Source organism: Centroberyx gerrardi, chromosome 13 (assembly GCF_048128805.1).
Source record: "Centroberyx gerrardi isolate f3 chromosome 13, fCenGer3.hap1.cur.20231027, whole genome shotgun sequence".
Taxonomy (NCBI): domain Eukaryota; kingdom Metazoa; phylum Chordata; class Actinopteri; order Beryciformes; family Berycidae; genus Centroberyx; species Centroberyx gerrardi.
In genome coordinates, this window is record NC_136009.1 from 4812057 (window position 1) to 4825278 (window position 13222).

Here is a 13222-nt window from a genome sequence, read left to right on the forward strand (position 1 = left end):
ATACAAAATTAGAAATGTAAACATACTGTACATGCAGCGCTGTATGGGGAATTACAGTGCAGTCTTTCTACACCTGACGTTCCTGTCTTGTAACACTGTGCTGTGCTCTGTCTATATATGCTTGCCAATTGAAGGTTCATGAGATGCACCTCTGAGCTATTTTAGAGAACTGGTTGATCATTGGTTGATCTAATGCTTCACACATTCCCCTTCATTAGTGAAAGTCAAGATTCACCTGAGAGCAATTCATCAATTCAGGACACATTTACAAAAAAAGTCTAATAAAAATGTATAGAAAATATGCTTGACAGATTATGACAACTGGTTCAACCATTTTGCATGTAATGACTTATGCAGTGAACTAATGCCTAGATGTTTTGGGGGGTAAGACTATTCAACAGTACCATTCAAATGTACCAAAGCGACTGAGAAAAACTGTAAGGGCTGTTCCAAACCAATTAGCAGGAGTCTAAGTGGCAGATGTGAAAAGGTTGTACCTCCCTGTCGGGGAATCGAACCCCGGTCTCCTGTGCGGGAGCCGAGAGTTGTTTAGCTAAACCGCCCTAAAACGTTTCCCATTCATTCTCTATGGTAGTGCTAAACCACTACGGATGTAATATATTTTTGGCCGCAACGTGGACTCCAATGGACTCGTGGCGCTGTTTCGAGTTTTGAAGGCGAGAGAGTGAAAGGCAGTTGAAAGGGGAGGAAAGAAGAGAGAAGATCTCGGTTGGTAGTTGGATTGACTAGCTATGAGCTAGATAGACGTTTAAAGAAGTTTTCTGTGCGTGATCGCCGTCTTTTTTTGCTGATTTACTTACATATTTCTGTTTAGAGCTACATTTAATTCTTACTTTCATTCATCGTTCGTTGAACTTAAGAGCTGCGCTACTGCTTCAGGTAAGAGATATAACGTTAGTTAACTAATAACGTAGTAATTCATCAATTCATAGTAATATTTGTGCTAGCTGCTTTATATACGATTACTGATTGATTGTATTTTATGAATGTAACATTGTGACACTGCCTGGCTGTCATCACTACAAGTACAGAGTGTATAGGTATGTAAGTTAGTTAAAGCGGGACTAAACGGCAGAGTTTTGGCTGAAGTGCATCTACTCTGGAAATTAAAAAAATGCCTCCAGAACGTGGAAAAAAAAAAAGATCGGTCTTTAGCTGCAGGTGCTTTGATTAAACATAATGTTGGCAATGTTTAGGCTGTTTTGCCATCAGCCTTCCTCCAAATTTTCATCATAAACAGTATTGCCTTTTAATAGGTCACATAGTTTAGCCAATATGATGAGCTATGACTGTAATGTTTTCATTGTATACGTCTCCATTGCAGCCTATAGTATAGGTTAATGAATAAATGTGTTGATATAGCGTTAAATGTGTTCATAGGCTCTTGTTTTGTTACTTGTTTTTCTCTATCAGTCTTGAGGGACTGTTCCCTTATAACTGATTTGTTTATTACCTTTGTTTATTATTTTGGCCATGTTCTGGCTGTGTGTTCATGTTCCATTTTTTTCTTGTGTTCTGCTAAGATAAAAAGATCTTACTGTGTCAAACATCGGGTAATGGAATGGTGAGTTCACAGTTTATATTTCTGAAGTATAGTGTTTGTTATAAGGCACATATTGTACACAGTATCAGGGAGGGAGAGTAACTCTGATTTTCTTCCACAGTCCTGAGCAGTCCAACGGCAGCATTATCTAAACCAGGGGACACTTCCATTATGTGTGCCTACTTCCTTCTTACGTGGTAAATATATTCATAATCATTACATCAGGTGCACATTACTCTAAATTTAATATGTCATGGCTGGTGTTTCAAATCCTCTAAAATTGATATTTCACCTCACCAGGTCCTCCTGCACCACGCAAGGTCCAGGTTTCGAGGAATCCACCAAGAGCCACAGTAACCAAAGGAGAGGGAACTGGTGAACCTTCAGTCCCAGTGAAGACCACTGTTCCTGTCCCTCCACAGCTGCTGCAGGTGTTCCCTGAGCCCACTGAAACATCGGCTCAAAGTATGTCATTGAATTCTTACCAAATAGTTAATAGTCCGCAAAAAAGGATTCAGATCAGTTATTGTAGCTGTTGTTTACTTGTCATTTAAGTTGTGATATTATCATCACTGTAGAGTGGGTGTTCAGGGACCTCCGCCACAGCCTGCTCTGCCTCCATCACAGCCTGCTCTGCCTCCATCACAGCCTGCTCTGCCTCCATCACAGTGTGGTCTGCCTCCAGTACAGCCTGCTCTGCCTCCATCACAGCCTGCTCTGCCTCCATCACAGCCTGCTCTGCCTCCAATACAGCCTGCTCTGCCTCCATCACAGCCTGCTCTGCCTCCATCACAGCCTGGTCTGCCTCCAATACAGCCTGCTCTGCCTCCACGAGGTTACACATGCGTCTTAGACCACTGAGCCACCAGGACGCACCTAGATTAGCCTTTTTACTACAGGTTGGATGAATGCTAGTGTGTGTGGGTGTGTGTGTGTGTGTGTGTGTGTGTGTGTGTGTGTGTGTGTGTGTAAAAGAGTTAATGTAGTAAAGTATGTTTGGATTTAATCAAACAATGACTCCAGTGTTGTACATGTTGAATATTGCTGTGAAATACAAATAGTTGAATTAAACAGTTCAAGGAAACTGATTCTCTTGCTTTTTAATTTAATGTCACAAATCATCTTAAACTATCTGAGGCAGACAGTGTAAGATCCAACAAATGATCAACAGAATCAAGAAGCTGGAGTGAGGTTAAAGGCTCTTTTAATAATGTATCAAGGGAAGTTGAATACCATTCACACTCAATGCAGGGAATCATTTCCCATTATAACCTGATTTCTTCTGAACAAGGTGTTCTCTGTTTTTATTGGTTTGCATCTCATGCATTAAATCATTCAAATAAAATAGTATCTTATTCATATCCACCTTTCATGTAATTCATAGATTACTAATATGACATCAATATGATCTCCAAAAAAAGTATTGATATTGATTATGATAAAAAGAAACAATACAAACAAACGGGTTCTGTTCCAATATATTTCAGTCCAGGGACCACCATACCCTCTGTCCATGTTATGGTGTCTGGGAGGGTGAGGACAATGCTTTGCTGAGGCAGGTGGTAGAATTTCCTTCATTATCTTCATCTTAAAATTCAAGGTTGTAATATACAAGTGGACTCAAAAAAATATTATACAGAGGCTGAATAAATAGATTATGTCTGCTGAGGGAAATAAAGGAAGATCCCTTATGATACTTGACTTCCATTATTATTATGGCTTTTAATGTTCAAACAATGATTAGACACCAAAATCGTGAATTTGTTACATTTAATGATTTTTCCTAATAAATTGTAAGCAACAAAGCATCTGAAATACTTTAGTAAGGAGTGACAATTGTGTGCTCAGGTGAGATTCGAACCGCGGTCGGTCGGAAAAGCCGATTAGTTGGGCAAAAATCCCTGTTACAACTATCCGCGCGGCTGGCCCCCGCGTGACAGGCAGGGATACTCACCACTATACTAACGAGGATTGGTGCAGTAGGTTGTGTGATGTGTCATGACATCAACAAATGAGAGGGAACTGGTAGTGACATGTTATGATCATTTTGAAATGCAAACTTTCATATAATTGTTATCAATATTCTTTTCTCAATGACCTCTATACAACAGTTCTCCCAATGTCCCAAACAAGTTCTTGTGTTTATTTTTTGAACATTTTTTGATACAACTGATTATGTATATACAACTGACTATGTACTGTACCCTATTTGTTAAAAAAAACACATTCGCTCTAAAAAAAAACAAAAACAAAACTAAATAATAATAATAACTTAATAAAAGCTGCCTGAGCTTGAAAAAACAACTGTAACCAGTTACCAAATTATTGTAAGTTGGCCAAACTAAAGATGTGTATGTTTTTAAACATATATTTAACCAGTTATGTCCATAGAGAGGGGGGGGGGCTTACAGGCCCACAGCGCGTGTTCACTTCAAATTCAATTCAATAATTCCACTAACGTTACTTAAATACCACAAGGTAATAACGTTACCTATCGTTAAGTTTGTAGGGCAGACTATTATCAGGTTACTGTTTACAAATCCCGTTTGGCGAGTTTGGAGCTAATTGTGGAAGGTTAAGTTTCACTTTAGTTTTCACAACAGGAGGCTCTGTCTCCCGTTGCTCATCTCTTAGTGACAGTTGCCCTCTAGAGGCCATCTCAGGAAGCGTTTCTTACTGCTGACTGACTGCCTGCCTGACCTGAATATGCCTCTCGATGCCCTTGGCTGCGTCATGGGAAAACTATCAATACAGACTGCGCAACATTATAATCATTAGGCTACATATTTATAATGTAACAAAATATATGAATCACGTATTTTTGCCATTCGAATAATATACTGTTGTGTTTATCTAGATGCCGGGTCACTATGCCAACGGGAGTGGGGGTATTGTTTACCTCCGGGAACAGCAGATTGCGCTCTCCAAACCTACACTACTGCCCGGAGCGAGACCTCAAATCCCTGACGAGTTGAAGAGGAGATGTCGGGGATGCAGGGCCGGTGCCATACGGAGAGCAAGGAGGAGAAAATATAAACCATTTCTTCCCTCGATTGTCATGGGGAATGTGAGGTCCCTGGCGAATAAGATGGATGAGCTCGGGGCGCTGACGAGGACACAGCGGGAATATCGGGAATGCAGTATTATGTGTTTCAAGGAGACATGGCTGCAGGAACATATTCCGGACTCTAATGCCACAGTCCCCGGCTTTCAGACTGTACGGGCTGATAGAGATTGCAGACAGAGCGGTAAGAAGAAAGGAGGGGGGATTGCAGTGCTTGTGAACAACAGATGGTGTAATCCCGGACATGCTACTGTGAAGGACCGTTTCTGTAGTCCGGACATCGAACTGTTAGCCGTGCGTTTTCGTCCATATTATCTGCCGAGGGAGTTCACATGCGCCATCTTTGTTGCTGTTTACATCCTGCCATCAGCTATTGCCGACGCGGCGTGTGACGTCATCAATTCAGTCACCGCCAGACTACAAACACAACACCCGAATGCATTCATAGCAATTTCTGGAGACTTTAACCACACTTTCTCTCTTGCGATGCTTCCCCAACAATAAGCCCTGGATCACCAGCGACCTGAAGGAGCTGCTGAATCAGAAGAAGAGAGCCTTCAGGGATGGGGACAGGGAATTACTGAGGAGCGTGCAGAGGGAGCTGAAAGTGAGGCTGGGGGAGAGTAAGGAGGCATACAGGCAAAAGCTGGAGAGCAAGCTCCAGCAAAACGTGCGGGATGTGTGGTCAGGAATGAAAAAGATTACGGGCTTCAAGGTGAAGGGGGATCAGGCTGAGGGAGGCCGGGACAGAGCCAATGAGTTGAACAGGTTCTTCACAGGACCCTCAGCTGTGTCCTCCCCTGCCCCCAGCCACATAGACCCCACACCCTCCCTGCCCCCACAGCTGCTTCCCTCTCACACCTCCCCGGTGATCAAGACCACGGACTCACACTGTGCCTCCCCTCACCCCCCAACCCCCACCATGGACTTCAACACAGCCCCATCAACACCTCCCCCCATGTCAAGAAACACTGAGCCCCCCTCTACCCCCCCTACCCGCCTGTCTGTTTCCAGCAGTCAGGTGAAGAGGCAGCTGGAGAGACTGCATCTGAACAAGGCTGTAGGTCCTGAGCCAGGAGAAGGTTCCAGTGCTGTGGAAGACATCCTGCCTTGTTCTGGTACCTAAGAAGTCTCCTCCATCTGCCCTCAATGACTATAGACCGGTTGCCCTAACATCACACATCATGAAAGTCCTGGAGAGACTGATATTGACCCATCTCAGACCTCAGGTGAGCACCTCTCTGGACCCACTGCAGTTTGCCTACCGCCCCGAGGTTGGAGTTGAAGACGCCATCATCTACCTGCTTCAGCGAGCCCACTCTCACCTGAACAAAGCAGGCAGCACTGTGAGGATCATGTTCTTCGATTTTTCCAGTGCCTTTAACACGATCCAGCCTACACTGCTGCGTGAGAAGCTCCAAAAGATGCAGGTGGACGCCTCCACAACCTCCTGGATTATTGACTACCTGACGGACCACAGTCTGTGTGGCTGAGGGGATGCGTGTCTGAGCAGGTGGTTAGCAGCACAGGAGCACCACAGGGGACTGTACTCTCACCTTTCCTCTTCACCCTGTATACCTCAGACTTCCAATACAACTCGGAAGTCCTGTCATCTGCAGAAATTTTCAGATGACTCTGCAGTTGTGGGGTGTGTCAGTGGTGGACAGGAGACTGAGTACAGGGAACTGGTGGACCGCTTTGTGGCATGGTGTGGGAACAACCACCTCCTCTTAAATGTGACCAAGACGAGGGAGATGGTTGTGGATTTTAGGAGGACCAGGACTAAGCTGAACACTATGTAGCGTGTAGAGTCGCAATTATCAAATCTAGAATTTAGTAAAGGTATGAAAATATGAAACTTTGATAAAGATATCAATTTACACTCGTAAGGGGCAGCACCTTCCTAGATGAAGGACCTTTACTTATACTAATCAGTCATCAGTCTAAAGATCGTGAAATCTTTTCAATACAGGGATTACTTTACTCTGCAAGTAAGGAAACACATAACAACTTCTCTGTAATAAATGGGAATATTTATTTAACTATACAAGCATAACAAATTCAATGAGATAAGCAATATAAGGCACGTATATTGATCACCAGAATGAAGCACGGAAACTATAGACTAAAAATAGACATGAAATGCAATGAAACAAATTAAGAATGAAAGGGAAATGATAATGAAATATGGGAATAAGAATTGGCAGCAGTAAATGGAGGTATGTATGGAGCAATCAACCAGAGAAACGAGGCGGAAAGCTACGGGGCGACTAAACTATAAAAGCCTAACTTTTCCTGATCTATTTAAGTAATTTGAATCTAAGCTTTTGCATCAACTCTCAGCAGTAAAGACGTGGATAATCAGAGCCTACTTTGTTCAGTTGAGAAGTCCTGCCGGTCGGGTTGTCTGGTCCTGCTGAGCTCGGACAGACGGGCTCGGCGCGGCCGGTTACCTGGCAATGGCAGACGCTGGAACAGCTGGTCTCTGATGGGTTATCGTCACGTCGAGGCAAGCAGCGCTACCGGCTTTTCACAGCTGTAGACAACAGGCCTCTCTGGATGTGGAACACTGCGGCGATGTTGTATCAGCATTTGACTGCTGGTCTTGGAAGAGTTGACGTTTCTAGCTCTGCTAACTGTTATAAACTAAATGATCTCGTTCCTAAATAGCTTCGAAAATGATCTTCGCTTGGCCGAGCGTTGATAACTTCTTAACTATTAGACGCGAGGTTCAAACTTCTTGTAAGAGATTCTTAAGTTCATCTGGAGAAGACGTCTCTAACTCCAGGTTCAAACTCTAAGTTTCAGCTAAAGTCGAATTGTAGCTAAATTGTTGGTCTTGGCTTCAGCAGGTTTCTTGGTGAGGGCGGAATGTTGAACTGTCTGAAAACCCAGATAAGAACATTTTATAGCTCTTTGAATTCTCAGGCGTGGTTTGCCATGCAAATCACACTTCGCGCTCTTTTTCTGTTTACTAATTAATTTCTTTGTTTGAGAAGATTTCACCCCGAACCGAGAGGGAGGGGGGAAAGGAATGCAAGAGGAATCATTCCTCTAGTCTATTTTATTTTGTGATCTATTACTAAGTGATCTTAATAAAGATTCCTTTTAAAATAATATGTCGGTATTTTACATCTCCACCAATTACTGTTGTCAATTGATCGAAATAATAAAAACCTGTCAACTTACATTCAAACTTATATAGCTAGCACATCAATATAAGGACATCAAATAAACCTTCCTGGTACAATCTGTGGCTATAAAGTCTTCATCAAGTTAACTCGTATATGTGACTCGTGTCTCTAACTGCGTGATCAATATGATAAAAACAATTTAATCATTTAAGACATTTGGACGTACTGACATTCTATACTGACATGTCGTTGCTATAAATGACCACAAGGTGGCAGTGTAGGACCACGGAAATAGGAGAGTGTCTCTGGATGAATATCTGAAACAATTCAATCATTTAACATATCATGGTCTATGCGTGTAACTTTAGCTATTGAACATCTTCAACATATATATGGGCCTGTAGTTAACACATCTAGTATACTTCAAACTACAAAATAGATCCATTAAAGACATTGGGAAAATATAGTTGAAAGTAGGTTTTAAAGGAATGTGAAAAGGGAAGAGATTTATGACTGTCCTGATTCAGAGAGGGGGTAGTGATGAGACTCTGGAAAGTGTCAACAGCAGTCATTGGTTCCTTCGTATTGACACTGTGTGTATTCCCGTTCTCACCCCATGGTGACTGTCCCTTCTGATTAACCAGAACCGTCTGGTACTCCAAATGACGAAAGGAGGGTGATTCCCTATATTCAGATGTGTGAGAAGTATGGATGTGTGATTGTATAGTTCATTACTATTCCTGAGTTCTTGAGTCCTTCTCCTCCTGATGGCTGAAAGATAAAGGTCGTTAATTGTGGAATGTGTGATGGCGCTTCAAACCTCTTCGCCGGGTTGGTATCCTGTCGTTAATTTCCTGAGCTGTCCTGTGGAGACATCTCTGGCTGGCATAGACTCAACTCCTTGAGACATGGACTGTGTCCATTCGACACCTTTATGGCCACTTGTTGTGATAGGCCATTTGGTGTTGATTCAAGAAGGCAACAGAAAGGTTGTGGGCTTTCTGCAAATGTCTCCCTGGTATCGCTACAACTATTTCCATCATGGGAGAAGAGGTGGAGGTGGTGGAGGACTACAGATACCTGGGCGTTCACCTAGACAACAGACTGGACTGGAAACGTAACACTGAGGCTGTCTACAGGAAGGGACAGAGCAGACTCTACTTGTTGAGGAAGCTTAGGTCCTTCGATGTGTGCAGCAAGATGTTGCATATCTTCTACCAGTCTGTTGTGGCAAGTGCAATTTTCTTTGCAGCCATCTGTTGGGGCAGCAGCATCTGAGCCGGCAACTCTAAGAAACTGAACAAACTGATAAAAAGGGCTGGCTCTGTGCTGGGGACTGCTCTGGAGCCCCTAGAGCTGGTTGTGGAGAGAAGGATGTTGCACAAGCTGCTCAACATAATGGACAACACTACACACCCCCTACACAACCTACTGGTCAGACAACAGAGTGTCTTCAGTCAGAGGCTCCTTCAGCTCCGCTGCAATAAGGACCGTTACAGGAGGTCATTCCTGCCCACCGCAATAGCCATCTACAATGACTCCCCTCTGTGCCGGGAGAGGAGACTCCCATTGTGTGGCAATGCACAATGCACTTTTTACATTTAATTTGCACATTAATAGCAATATCTTGCCTTACAGTTAAAGATTTTATCTAGTATAGTAGTTGTAGTGTAGTGTAGTATAGTAGTTGTATAGTCTATAGTAGTTGTAGTTGTATAGTTTATAGTAGTTGTAGTGTAGTTTTTGTGTACATATATATATATTTTGTAATTCCGTGTTCTGACTTTTTACCTACCTCATTGTGTGTGTTTTTCGTCATTTATGTGAATTGCTGCTGCAACACTGTAATTTCCCTTTGGGGATAAATAAAGTACTCTATCTATCTATCTATCTATCTTATACACAGGTTTTTATCTATTCTAAATTATCTCACATTTCTGACCCACGTCTGGCAGGTCAAATCAAACGTCTTTGCGGGCTGTTTTGGCCTGCGGGCCACAGTTTGGGTACCCCTGATCTAGACCAAGCGGCCAAAACCACGGGTGAATTTTGAAGCCAATAAGGAAGTGGCTGAAAGCTGCAGTTCCACTAATGTCCGCTAGGGGCGGCTCCAAAAAGACTTAGAATCCCGCCCAACTCCATTCAAGTCAATGGGACCACAGCCCAACTTCTCACTCAAAATATAAAGTCAATACATTTTTTCAACAAGAGATTATGGTCTCAGTAGCTAATTTTACACTGAACAAAAATAGAAACGCAACACTTTTGTTTTTGCTCCCATTTTTCTTGAGTTGAAATAAAAGATCTAAGACTTTTTCTATGCACACAAAAGGCTTATTTCTCTCAAATTTTGTTCACAAATTTGTTTAAATCCATGTTAGTGAGCACTTCTCCTTTGCCAAGATAATCCATCCACCTGACAGGTGTGGCATATCAAGATGCTGATTAAACAGCATGATTATTGCACAGGTGTGCCTTGGGCTGGTCACAATAAAAGGCCACTGTAAAATGTGCAGTTTTTAATGCCACAGATGTCGTAAGTTTTGAGGGAGCTTAGATCTTAGATCTTAGATCTTTTATTTCAACTCATGAAAAATGGGAGCAAAAACAAGTGTTGCGTTTATATTTTTGTTCAGTATACTTCTTCTAATATGTGTCCGTATGGCGATTTTCAAAATAATTGCGTCATTAGCGGGATATAACGGTTATAAAACGGGGTAGTTTTCGGAGTGATTGACAGGTTGCCAATCACGGACCAGCCATGTTGGGGCGGTACTTTTTGCTATCTAGGCAGCTGTTTTGCTCCATGAGTCCCAAACTGTGACAGAAAACCTGCATATTGGTTACTTCCAAGTGGTCAACCAAAGGAAAGTACCTTCAAGTGGAGAACATTGACTTTCACTCAAATGTGACTATTAAACAGAAGAAGCTAGACACAACAATGTCAAAAGGGAATCCAACAGAGTATAAGGAAAAACAACTTAAGCTATTTGCTTAGCTGAGATTTCTGTTTTCCTTGGTGAGCTTAAAGTGGAGATGAAGCATTTGATAATATGACTCTGATTCATTTGCATTTTACCTCAGACAAGACAGGACACTGCATTCAAGCCTGAAATTCACCTAGATTTGCTAGAAACTTTTTCGCCACTAGGGCGCAGCCATCTTCCAACAAGCTAGCTGGTGACGTCACGGGAATGGTTCGTCTCATCTGCTCAACCTAGTAATGCTACGTTTAACATTACTTTAAATAGAATAACCACAGGAAATGTGTGTGCTGGGCCACTGCCAAAGCTGTGCCCCTAAATATTTCATTATATTTTATTTAACAAAAAAAAATGATGCATCATATGATCAGGATTATCACACAATATATGAGACAGTACTGTATAATCATACAATTAAATCAGTTCAGTCTATGTCGTAACAATAATTATCTTTAATTATAAGCTAATCATAATATATTGAAATAAAAAATAAATAAAAATTTAATATTTTCACATGACAGGGGGAGGGAGCTGAATCTCCGTGGCCAAACGTTTACCGGAGTGCCAGCGTGATTCAGTACTTGGCCACATCAGGGATCACACATTAATTATCCACACGGAGAGGAGGATAGGTGCATGAACACAAAACCACACGGTTTTCAGCTGGCAGCAGACATCTATTATCTAACCCGAATCATCACTCACCATCAGAAGACTTGTCACGGTTGATCGCGACATTTCTCCCAGGTGGAATATCGCGATCAACCGCGACAAGTCTTCTGATGGTGAGTCATACCATTTATTTATTTTGCCTATGCGTCTGCCTGGTGATGCAGAAAGTGCTTAGATTTGACTTGACTTCTAGGTGGGAATGGGATATTGATATTGATATTGTGGCGTGTATATAGCCATGACCGCTGGATTAGGCTGCTAAAGTTATGTTAGCAGCGATGTGATATGCGTTTATGGTGCGGCAAGTTGATGAGACAGTAGTAGAGCACAGACTTTATGTGGAGAGTTGTGTTTTGTGTGGTTTGGTTTCTTGGTATGCTCTAAGCACTTTCCTGTGGCGGTTGAATGTAGGTACTCTTGTAAGCTCACCTGTTGAGCTTACCTGTTGTTTATTGAGCATCCAGTGTCTCAGCAGGACGTCCCTCAGAGTTGATCTGTCTCTCTCTCTCTAACATTTGAAAGGTCGGTTGGTACATACAATACAATACATACAAGCCCCTGAGTGAGCTATTTGATGAACAGTGCATTTCTATGATAAGAGAAGAGTTACTGCTACATTGTAGTACTATTACAGTTGACATTACTCAAAGGCAAGCTGACATAATAGAACAGCAGACAAGAGAACAGTCGTAACAGAAAAGCCTGGTATAGATTTAGTGCTGGCAGAGTTACAGCCTCACGCATGAAAGCTATTTGTTGCACAACACCAGAGAATCAATTCTCATTAAAAACATCTGTTACCCTCTAAGCACAGGGCTTACAACCAAGGCAACCGCTTGGGGATGCAATCATGTACTACAGGCACTAAGTTCTTATCGTCAACAAATGGTTTCACCCACCAACTTTAGATGTGAAACCAATGGTTTTGTAATAAGTCCAGAGCTGCCTCACATGGGGGGCTACACCTGATGGGATGATATATTGTGATTGCTGTGGTGATGGTCTAGTAGAGGTTGAATGTCAATTTTGTGCATGATAGTATAAGCCTGAACCTGGCCTACTATTTTCACGTCCAGACATAGCTGCTTGTATGCAATGAAATTGGAGATTTTGTTGTACAGTCAGGAAATGATGTACACATAGATGTAGAGAGAGACTTGAGAGATACTCTCTCTCGTTATTTTTCTCAGTGTCTGTCTTTACGAGAGGGGCGTAAAGACGAGCAATTTATTAAAACATCTGTCGGGCAAAAATAAATCTGCAGAAATGCGCAGTGTTTGACCGTTTAGCTTGTAGTCCTCCATCTCCCGTGGTCCCATCTTCACCCACTGCTGGTACCAAAGCAGTAGATACGGAGTTTGTTAGGCTAATAACTAATTATTAAGAATAGGCTAATAAATTTAAGTAATTGTTTAGCTACGAATACAGGCCTATTGTAAAGATCTGGAAACTTTTGTGAGGTCGAGGTTGCAGCCACCATGAACCAGCCCACCTCTGTCTCCTCTACCACCAGTCCCAGCCAAGCCCAAACTTCCTTGATGCTAGCAGGTAGAGGGAGGATGACAGAGGAGACGGTGAACGAGTGCCACAGGGCTGTGACAGTTTGTCAAAGGCCTGCACCCCTTATTAACAGTGGAATTGAAGGGCTTTAGGTAACAAATAATTAGTCTGTTATAACTTGTAATAACTGTTATAAGTTATTGAAGCATTTAGTCCAATCACTTCACACAAGTTTACAGTAATTCAATCCTTTCTTTACTGTAGGGAGATGACCAACTCCAAATATACTGCTCCCTGCAGGAAT